General features: G+C 41.4%; 1 pseudogene; it reads left to right on the plus strand.

Moving 5' to 3' along the window:
* The first annotated feature begins 9,524 nt into the window (after positions 1–9,524).
* On the plus strand, positions 9,525–9,643 carry LOC142826618 (5S ribosomal RNA; annotated as a pseudogene).
* Positions 9,644–9,847: the final 204 nt, after the last annotated feature.

A 9,847-nucleotide genomic window follows, 5' to 3' on the forward strand; every position in this document is an offset into this window, starting at 1 on the left:
TTACCTGTTCTGTTCACTCCCTCTGGGGCACCAGGCATTGGCCGCCGATGGAAGACAGGACACTGGGCTAGATGGACCTTTGCACTACTTTTTATACCAGAATATGCTGAGTGAAAGGTTTAAATAATTATTTTTGTTTTTCATTGGAAAAAAGTCATGAGTAACATGATTAGAGTTCATAAAAAATACTTGCTAATACTAAAATCGAGTCACCTATTCAACTGTCATTTTAGTGTAAAGAATTTTTTTAATGTTACAAATCACAAAATAATTCAAATTAGTTATGGAAAGAGTAATGGAAGCTTTACGACTTTATGATTCAAATTTACTATGTGGTAATTATTCAGTTAAATGAATAATGTTTGAAGTTGAAATCCTACCAATTTAAAACTCTTCTTTTACTTCCCTTTTGTGAGCACATTAATAAAAAAATTCTATTACATATATTTAATCTCTTGAACTTTCCTATAAGTGTACTCTATACAAAATGACTTTGCCCGGTCAACGATGGTCCTCACCTGCTAGTACTTTATAAAGTAATTACATCATGGAACAGGCAAGGGGCACATCTGCTATAATTAAAATTTCAAAACAATTTTGTTATGTGCCCCTGATTCCACACAAATTAGTCAGCTATGCAGCTTCCGTTTACTATGTGCCTTCTCTAGCTGATGATGAATTATTTAGAAAAGATTCAAGAAAGTCCTTTCAGCCATTGTAACATAATTGGAGAATGAAGACATTATAGATGGATTGAAGATGCTGGAGTCTGAGGTGTAGAAGTAGGAAAAGAAACTACTGCATATGTGAAATGTAGTTTAATTAACATGAGTATAGGAATTGGCTATCCTGACTTTTCTAAACAATTAACTATGCAGTTTTAGAACTGAATTAAAGATTCAGTTTGTATTTAAGTTACAGACATTTCCTACAGCACTGGTACAATTTACCCCCGCCCTTGCTAATGAAAGTATCTTCTACAAAGTTTCCTGTAAATTCTCCTGTACATTCTACAAACACAACGATCTTGTACAATATGACAGGATTAAACCACAGTATATTATAGGTTTGAAGTTAAAAATTAAAAGTTTAGGAATTGAGCAGTCCAAACACTTACATTTACCTTTTGGTGAATGCACCCCAAGATTCTGAGGAGTGGGGTTTTGGAAGTAAAATGTAGAGCCATATCTAAATTCATTGGCTAGCTCTTGAATCTATATTGAGTTGGAGCAACACCCCAGATCTAAATACCTTTGAACTCTGTGGTATTAAAAATCTGGATCGGGATCTGAATTTTACAGCTAAGATCAAATCTGTTTTTAATCTTCCTATCATGAGTCCACATGGAAAAAATTATTAACTTAAAAGCTTGAACACTTTAAGGGAAACTTACCTGGCTCCATTACATTTGATTTTAAAAGTTCAATTGACTGAAATTTTCCAGAAGGGAACATACACCTCTTCCAGAATTCCGTCTGTATCTAACCCACTCATTGCCTCTGGCACATGTTGGCTACTTACAAAGGGCTAATTTGTAAGGCAATGTCCATAGCTGGAGGTCATTAAGATAGAACACTACGGCTATGAGTTTAAACATTACATGGTAAGACACTGCAGTTCATTCTGCAGATGGCCACAGAGAAGACAATAACATGGGCCTGCTCCTCCTGACCCTTTATCTGTACTAGCCTCTACCACCCATACCCGTATTAGCCTGTACAACCCTTGTGCTCAGGTGAGCATAAAGAATGTGGACTTTGGTCAGTCCTTTTGCAGGTGCACAACAAAGGATGCTTCTTACATTTTCTCCTTGCTGCACACCTGTGCAGGGGAAAGGTCCAGTCAGCCTTGAATGTTATTTCCATTGGTAATCTCAAATTCATTGCTAACACAATAATTTTAACCATATGAAATGAATAAAAAAAAACTGCTTTGGACTTCTGACAAAATCTAGGTTGTAAAGTTGGTGAAACAGTTCCTGATTTATGTCTTCTAAAACATGAAGAAGAGATAAAGGTTATCATAGCTAAGTTAGATTCACAGCCCTGTTCAGCCACTTCCCCTGGGATACCTCTGCGGTGGTTTCTGCTTCTCTACTTCGATTAATACACCTTTAACTTATGAAAGGAGCTCTTTCTGGCCCTATTAGAATGCCTCAAGTCTAATACTGTAATATGAAAGTAAATTATGGGGAAGAGGTAAATCACAATAACTCATTTAGATTTCAGCCTGGACATATGCATGGGCATGAAACCTCAAGGTTATAACCCTGCTATGAATGTTTCTTTTACTGATTGTCATCTAATTGTCAAAGATATTTTGCATCTGGCATCACCAAAATACTTTGAAAATTAAAAATTAAAGCAATAATCATCAAGCCAACAGAAATTGGCCAAATACAGTTATCTTTTCAATACTGAATTAAATTCACATTTTATATGGACATCTCCATCATGCACTCATTTATCAAAAATAAATGTCTAACAAAGCAACTAAAATTAATTTAATGCCATCCATTTCATAGCTAACTGGCTCATATCCAGAATGCTAAAACGACAACCCAGTGTTACACAGGTGCAAATGTATTCTTTATAGATACTGGCTAATATCCAAAATGGTTACAGTAAGTGGTAGAATAAAAATTAGTAAGAGTGTTCTTGCTCAATCTGTCAGTTCACCTTGCCGTAGTATGTTTGCTCGAAATAAGTCATCATTATAAAGCACATGGATGTAAGAACCCAAGGTATCACACATACATAATGCTGAGAACTCAAACACTGGGCAAAATAAATAGGAATAAAGGGGGCCTAGCATCTTACAAGAGGCAACAAGGACACTGCAGGATTGTCAGCAAAGCAACACAGATTTGATTTATATTAGCAGAATGCAACTCTGTATTGAAGGTCTGGTTTAGTTGGCAATTGGATGCTGTCTTTGGTTAATATTTTCAAATAAGTCACATAATACATGTTTGAATCTACTAAAGTCATGAAATGGATGGCAGCAGGACCTAAATTCAAGACTGGAAAGTAGGGATGTAAAAGATTAACCAGTAATCCCCACCTTTATAAGGTGAGGTTTACCAGTTCAAATTAACTGGTAGGGGCTGCAGCAGCTCTCCGCTTGCCCTAGTCAGGGGGCTGCTGTAGCCCTGCGGGACTCACCGTAGGCAGGGGCTGCTTCCATCATCCACAGCAACCCTGTCTGTGGTGGGCTGGTGCAGGCCCCCTGCTGCAGGTTACTATTGGGATACGTAAAAATTAATAGGGATCTAGAATGACTATATATCAGGGCTGTGTCTGGACTGGACTTTTGCGGAAAAACTTGCCAGCTGTCTACACTGGCTGCTTGAATTTCTGCAAGAACACTGACTTCCTACTGCCTGAAATCAGTGCTTCTTGTGGAAATACTATGCTGCTCCCGTTCGGGCAAAAGTGCTTTTGCGGAAAAGCGTCCGTGCCAATCTAGATGCTCTTTTCCACAAATGCTTTTAACGGAAAACTTTTACGTTAAAAGCATTTCTGGAAAATCATTCCAGTCTAGATGTAGCCCAGGGGTCTAGCCAAAATAGGCATTGCCCTTTAAATGTTTTTCCCCTTTGTTTCTGCAGTGTGGAAAGTTAGCTTAAGAGTCCAGTCAAAGCAGGTTTTATCCTTTCTAATGTATAAACATGCTCTTTCCCTTTGTTCTTGAAGCCTAAAAAGATAGATAGGTATGCAGCTGCCCTTCTTTGTTGTGTCTTTTACTTATCCTCACTGGCTCTGTATAAAATATTTTCAGGTTACATCTCTTGTAATCTCTGTAACCTGCTGATTTTGAAAATTTGTACTGTAGAAAAGTTGATTTAATTAGAAATTCTGTAAATAGCATTTAGGGGTGGGTATAATAATATTCATCGCCTTCCTGTTAATATTCATTGTATGGGAGTTAACAACCTAAATAAGGTTGTAGGGAAAGTAGTCATAGACGTCTGAATTAATATGCTAAAATAGATAAAAGGGTGTAAGTGGTGCCAAATTGTCACCACTAGGAACGCTATGTTGGATGTCCAAAGTAAACATGTGTAGGCAATAAAGCAGTTCCATTTACCTCATCCACTCCTGAGTCTCCTGTTTCTTCTCTAACATTGGGTGTCAGGAACAGGATTTCAGGGGAAAGTCATGCCTGATCATCATGTCTCGATGGACTGTATGGGTAAATCTGACAGGCTCTTTGCTGCAACAACTGTTAGGGATTTTATTAACAAGTTGGTGGGGAAATGGGGTGGGGGAACCTTATGACTGTCCCTTGGGGGAGCATCAAGATTGGTTGGCTATTCAGGGATGGGCAGAATCCTCACTTGCATCCAAACTTTCCCAGAATGAGAAAAAGGTTGTGCTGGTGCAGATTCTGTGTGAGGGTCTGTCTGGCTTGTGGGAGGGAGTCTATTGGCAGTCAGACTGGCTGAAAACTACATGGATGAATGTAATAGTCCCAAAGCTGAAAACCTGTTCCGGAAGGGCCAAGTAGATGTCTTAAAGCAAACTTCTGCCCTCCCCCCCATTCTTCCTGCCCCTCTTTACCCACCCTTACCTCCCCATGCCTCTTCTCCCACTGAGTATGAGGCCCCATTCACACTATAAAGCCCACTTATCCTTTTATGACACAGACCACAGTTGGACTGGCACAAGGGGATCAGAATGCCATGCAGCAGGCTCCAGTTTTGTTGCACTGATCCCTCATTGAGGTGCCTAAAGCAGTTCCATTTAGCCCATTCTGCTCCTGGGTCACCTGCTTCTTCTCTAACAGTTATACACTGTGCTCCCGGGCTGCTCCCAGGGAACTGGCTTCAGAGCCCTCAGCAAAGCCTTCCCAGGAGTCCTTGTTGGCCCCACTCCCAGGAAGACGGCTTCACTGCAGAAGCAAAGCCTCCTCCCCAGGAATGCAGTCGGCAAGGTCTGGCAATCCCACTCCCAGGGAAGCTTCACTATGGCCTCTGCCGTGCAGAATTAAGTTTTATACTGCAGAGCCCACAGCACTAAGATTTTTAGTGGTTACATGGTTACTTTTTTTAATGACTTTTTACATCCCTACTGGAGAGGCCCCCAACATGACCTAGACACCTCTCGGGATCTGTCTCAGTTACAGCAGCTGCCTCCCGGGCCGGCCCTATGAAATCCACAGGTATATGGCTCCATTCTGCACCCCTTATGCAGACATGCAGTGTCTATAACATGCCCTTTTAAAAAAATTCGGAGTGGGCATATGAAATTTAGGCTTCTTTCCAAACATGGGGGAGGAAAAGAAATTCCTTAACACGTCATAAAGTTCTTGAGATCCATACATACTCTTCTAGTGATCGTTCCAAACCACAGCTGAGGAAATTATTCAAACTGATAGCTAATTAAATGAATTTAACATTTTTTCTGGTTATGAATTGTCCATGCCAAGCTCACCATTTTCTCTTTTCTTTTTTCTCAGTGAAAGTGGATGCACCAAATACATAATAGAACTGGCTACAAGACAGAATTTCTATGCCATGGAAAATTTTGAGGTTTCAGAAAAAAATCTCTCTCAGTCTGGGAGAAAAAATAAAAACCTCAGGAGAATCAGAACAGAATTTTTTTGGCTTTCTAGTTGCCAGCCTGAAATGCTTTTGTTCATTTCACTGTCATCCCTCAAGAAGAAAGTAAAATTGACGAGAGTCTTTTAGAGAGACAAGCGGGTTGCAGTCATTTTGATTTTTTCCAGTAGAAAGTGAAAAAGGTTCAGCACAATTTTAATTTTCCTGCAGAAAATCTCAGTTTTGCAAAAAGGGCATTTTCCACCAGAAAAATCCAAAATAGTTCCATTTCATAACTTTGTATGAATAATTCTTGTCTTAGATGATCCACAAATGGTCTACTGAGAGTATCCAATATTCAGAATCCAAGCTCAGTAGGCTGATTGGGATAGACACATTGTCACAGGGAATATTTTTGTTTCCTAGTTGGATGAGCATGAACATTAGAATTATAATTCTAATATAAACACTCTATTTCAAAATCTGCTTTCTGCAAATTATCTCTAATATTTTTTGCTTTCACAAATATTCCTGCCAAACAAGAGTGAACCCAACTGAAACAAATTCCAGCACTGAAAAATTAACTTGAATGATGAAGAGTCAAGCTAAGTTGGACAGAGATTTATTAATCATTACCCGTAACAAGTTTTCTGCAGGAGAAACTATAGTATGCCATCCATTGTCTCAAATGCTGCCTGCAGTGACATCTGTGCAGCCTTGTTTTTTTCAATGACGGAATAATGAATGGAATTTGGTAAAGAATTTACCTGATAATGCCTCAGAATAACCTTATTGCTGTGATAGCTCTGTAGTGGTAAGGTAAGTCACAATTATTTTATTTTATTTTATTGTTCCCCAAGGAAGGAGATCTGACTCTGAATACATACAAGGAGCAGATAAATTAAGTTATTCCCTTCCAGAAGTAGACACACACTCAAGTTATTATTTACTGAAACTACTTGGTTACAGGGTATTGAAACAGAAATGTCCACTGAGAGTTTGGACAGATTTTCCATTATTTGACTAGGATGTATGCTCAGTTTCCTTATCATAACAGAAACACAGACTAAATTTCCATGAGTCACATATGGGACCACCTTGTAAAACTAAGATCTGGATCACAACTAAGCACCTCACAATTGTTCAGTACCAGGATTTTGCTTGATGCCCACTCTAGTTTAAATAATAGGGTTTGATTTTCCTGAATTGAGTGAAATAAAGTGTTTCAGAAGTGAAAAAGTAAGAGATTTAAAAATAGACAAAGATCAAAGAAACAGGAATAGTTTTCCTACATTACGCGAAATATGAAAAAAAGACCCATTGTGAGAGAAGTAGAAAAGGAGACTCCCATGTTTCTCTGGAATGGTGTTAGGAAGATACTTCATCAAAAACATTCAGTACCCTAGGGCAAGAGATGTTTTTGATACGTTGGCTGTATTTGTAAGAGACACAGATTATAGGGAACTGTTCCAGCATGTAGAAGATTTTGAGCTTTAACACTGTAAAAATGATAGCAGTGATCTGGCAGAGCAGAAAGTCTGAGAGATTGAGTTAAATCTGTAAAACTTTTAGGACGTGGGCTATGCAGAAAGCTCACATTATACCTCCACCCACAGCACACTTGCAAAAACAGGTGGCAACAAATTACCCAATACAGGGTTTATATTTTAGTGGGTCTCCACACTGCATATGCCATCTCATAGCTGCTCAATGTGCCATCTCTGCATACCCCCACATGGCAACTTAACATAATACTATCATATCCAGCATGCAGCAATTCACCCTCGCTGAGCTGCACTCAGCTCAGTGGTATATTGACCTGCTATCACTATAACCCTGACATGGCAGTGTAATGGCCCTGCCCTCTTCTCACACAGTACAGGTTGAACCTCTCAAGTCTGGCACTCTCTGGTCCAGCAATATCCATGATCCAGCATGATTTCAGTTAGCTGGATGTCCACTTATCATGGGCGTGACCAAGTTTCCCATGGCCCCATAAAGTTTGTTTACAGCCTCCAGTCCTGGCTCTCAGTGCTCTGTGCTGTTATTTAGCTCTAATTTACCCCTAAATGTCTTCAAGAGCCCAGTAAGCCGGGGACGTGTTGGTCATGCTCCTAGACAATATTAACCTTCCCTGCTTCGGCAAGTTCTCTGGTTCAGCACTAGTCAGGTCCCAAGTGTGCCCGATCTGAGAGGTTCAATCTGTAATGAAACACGCACCCACCTTTCCACATGTGAGAGCTACTTACCATATCAGCTCATGTGCTGAGCATCACAGCAGCTCCTTGTTCACCCATGTCTCCCACTCTCAAGCTCTCTGTACCACTGCCACATACTCCTCCATGCTACATCCCCGAGTGCAGACATCACATACCGGTGGGGTTTATCCTATATATGGAGTGCAACACATGCCACTGTGTACATACACACACACCCCATAGAAATATACTGTGGTGCTACTGCTCTCCATCTCCATGTAGGGGATAGCAAAATGTAGTATTTCAAAATTTACCTATTTCACATAGGAGGTCAGGGAACTTCTCATTTTCCAATGTCAGGTCCGCTAGGCTTCCATCTCAACCATTAGGTTGCTTACCTAGCCCCCTCCGTTGCAACTGTGCAAACTTTGGGATAGATTTTAGCCCTGCTGTCAAATCTGAATAAGGGGCAACATATAGCGGTTTTGCTGCCAGAACAGAGCAGGAACTTGATTAAGTCATGACTTTCTGCTTTACTTTAGAGGAATGCTAACAGATTCACTTTCTCCTTTATATCAGCATTGTTGAGCAGGCTGGCTGGTGTGATATGGAGGATGGGTGGGGACACAGCCAGTGCTCTGATTTTTTTCTCCACTCATGCCTGCTGTCTTTCCTACTCTTGCCTGCTGTCTATCTGAACCTGCACAGTATCCAGTAACTTAAGAAGGCTGTGAATAGGAATAGGGGGCTCTTGTACAATGTGGAAGACTCATTATGATAATATCACAAGAGTAAAAAGGATGAAAGGTGAGCAACTAACTAAGAAGAGGATTTTATGTTTGCTTGTTTAAAATTTGAATAAATGTTTATCACCTATTTACTTAGTTCAATTCACCTTTTGGAGAAATACATTCTCTTTTAAAGATTCTGATGCACCATCCCGCATGAGATGGCACAATTCATATCTCTGGGATGACTAGAAAGTTCTCCAGAAAGAAAGAGAGTGGACCTTATCTGGAATTCCTGATGGTTTAAGCCAGGGGTTCCCAAACTTTTTGACACGGGGACCAGTAAATCCATTCACAAACTTTTGGAAGACCAGTAATGTTCATTTGCATATTCATTAATCAAATTATGAATATTCAAATAAGTTGTTTCTGGTCCTCCCAAATCTCCCAGTGCCAGCTTTAGCAAAGCTTTTGATATGGTCATCCACAATATTCTTGCCAGCAAGTTAAGGAATATGGATTGGATAAATGGGCTGTAAGACAGACAGAAAGCTGGTTTGGGAAACCCTTGTCTAACTTTTTACCTTAATTGGAACCCTTTTTTTTTTTCCAGTTCTGCTTTTTGCAGCCCAAAAATATAAACACATGAAAAACAAACTGAGAAAATACCAGACATATAACATGTCTGGTATTTTCTCAGTAGGTAAGTTGTATTATTACTAGATGTATCAGTTTGTAGTTTCGAACTGCCTGGCTAGTAAATGTGCTCAGGCTGCACGAGTGTGTCTGCCAGCCAGACAGTTCGCAACTACTCGAGGGGGGTGTGTGCGCGGGGCAGGAGGGACAGTAGAATCCCTGTGTCAGACTAACTCGTGCTTTGTGGGGGGGGGGGGAGAGGGGAACGGGGTCGGGTCAGTCCCACTCCCTGCAGGCCGATTCATTCCTCCCCCCTGCTCCCCTTGCTGTGCCTCTGGTCAGCCCCACTTCCCCCAACCCCCTCCCTGGCAGCCAGTTCTCCCCCGCTTCCCCTCCCAAGCTCCCTTGGCCAGCCCCGCTGCCTGCGTCCATACCGGACCGAACGCCCCCGATCTCGTCCGATCTCGGAAGGTAAACCGTCCCGGGCCTGGCTAGTACTTGGATGGGTGACCCCCTGGGAACTCCAGGTGCCGTAGGCAGCCTGCGTCCAGCCCTCCTTCCAGCGGCCACTTCTCCCACCCCGCCCACATCTTCCCCGGCCAGCTCCCTGCCACCAACCTCACACCCTCCGGCAGCCCTGCTTCCGGCAGCCCCCCAATCTCCTCAGCCTGCCCTGATTCCCCCGTCCAGTTCTGCTTCCGGTGGCCAGCTCTCCCCTCCTCCCCACCCCAGAATCCCCTGGC

This window comes from Pelodiscus sinensis, chromosome 1, assembly GCF_052426305.1.
Source record: "Pelodiscus sinensis isolate ZL-2025 chromosome 1, ASM5242630v1, whole genome shotgun sequence".
Lineage (NCBI taxonomy): Eukaryota > Metazoa > Chordata > Testudines > Trionychidae > Pelodiscus > Pelodiscus sinensis.